The sequence below is a fragment of the Hylaeus volcanicus genome, unplaced genomic scaffold (genome assembly GCF_026283585.1).
Source record: "Hylaeus volcanicus isolate JK05 unplaced genomic scaffold, UHH_iyHylVolc1.0_haploid 8977, whole genome shotgun sequence".
NCBI classification, from domain to species: Eukaryota; Metazoa; Arthropoda; class Insecta; order Hymenoptera; family Colletidae; genus Hylaeus; species Hylaeus volcanicus.
Window position 1 is genome coordinate 1 of NW_026531994.1, and position 1,410 is coordinate 1,410.

Consider the following 1,410-nt stretch of genomic DNA (forward strand, 5'->3'; position numbering starts at 1 on the left):
TGAACCTGAAATGAAAGTAGAATAATTAAAAAGAGTTTAGATTAAAAGAAATTGTATTCATTGAATTGTATTGTAGATTAAAGTAAGCTTACATATATATGTATGTCAAGGGGCAGATTTCAGAACACCAAATTTTCCTTTGATATAATTATTTAGATTTGTAATTTCTTGACTTAGATTTCTTAAGAATCTTTGAAATTTTGAAAAAAAGTTACTATTTCTTAGAGATACAATTGATTATATATAGAAGGGCAGTTATCAGGACAGGTCAATTATTGCATGCAAAAGACAAAATAAATTGTTTCGGAAGTTGAATTACTTAGTAATATGAAATTTATTAATAATTTGACAGTTTATTCGATATTATCAAATTCTCCTATTTCTATAAAAGTTACAACTATGTCTATACAATTTCATCATTCTTTGTAATAAATGTATTTATTCACTAGGCAGTGTACAATTTTTGTGTAACGCATTAATAAAAACATAGTATTTAAGATTTATTTCTTCTGAGACATTAAAAAACATTTAAATTCAGTTTAACTAATAGATATAAAAGCATTCGCATACAGAAAATAAAATAAATCTGTTTACAAAGTAAAAATCTTATTTGACTGAGGGTAGTACATTTATCGCAATAATCTGTTCGATATACCACAATTGTTTCTTCATTGAGCACAAATATTTTGTCTATTGTACGCTTTATTCTAGTTGTTTTGTTCTAATTGTCTTTATTTTATTGCTTGCTTTGCATTGATATTTTGTAGAACCTTCAACTGCTTCTGTAAACCATTGATTAGTCACTGTTCTGATATATTATGATTTATAAAGTATGATGGCATTACATTCTTTTTAAGGTCTATAAATTACAAGACAAACGTATGTAATTCAATGATTTTCTTGTATGGATAATTTCTTGACTGTATCTGTTCAATTTGTTGACTTCATAAATTTATTGCTGTAATTTTCCCATCGATGTCTAGACAAACGCTGAAAATAAAGAAAAAAGTATCATAATGTTATATATTGAAACATTGTATCTTATTTACAACTTTAATTTGAAATAAAGTATTTATTATTTCTTTTACCTTAAACATATTTCCAGATTAATCCTGCGAGAACGTAAGTGCATCTCTTTATTTAATATTTTTGCCATTTGTCCAAGTATTTCATTGAATACTATATGTTTCCCCTATGTTCTGTAATACTAGTTGCGTTGCAACCATAGAAGTACCATTAAAACATATATAATTACGTAGAAGAATATAACTACTGCATAATTACAACTACAAGAGTAAGTTTTCTTCAAGTAGATACATTATTAGATATCGTGAGACTTTTCAATATATAGAATAAACTAAAGTGGAAACTACCATTTGTATTGAAGAAACCTAACACCATTTGATGCAT

At 26.0% G+C, this 1,410-nt stretch overlaps 1 long non-coding RNA gene across 1 annotated transcript; it reads right to left on the bottom strand.

The window, feature by feature from the left end:
- Nucleotides 1-585: 585 nt before the first annotated feature.
- On the bottom strand, nt 586-1,318 carry LOC128882285 (uncharacterized). Its single transcript, XR_008458334.1, has 2 exons — nt 1,089-1,318; nt 586-990 (listed from the first exon to the last, which is right to left on the bottom strand). It is a non-coding gene; the product is annotated as an uncharacterized LOC128882285 (long non-coding RNA).
- Nucleotides 1,319-1,410: the final 92 nt, after the last annotated feature.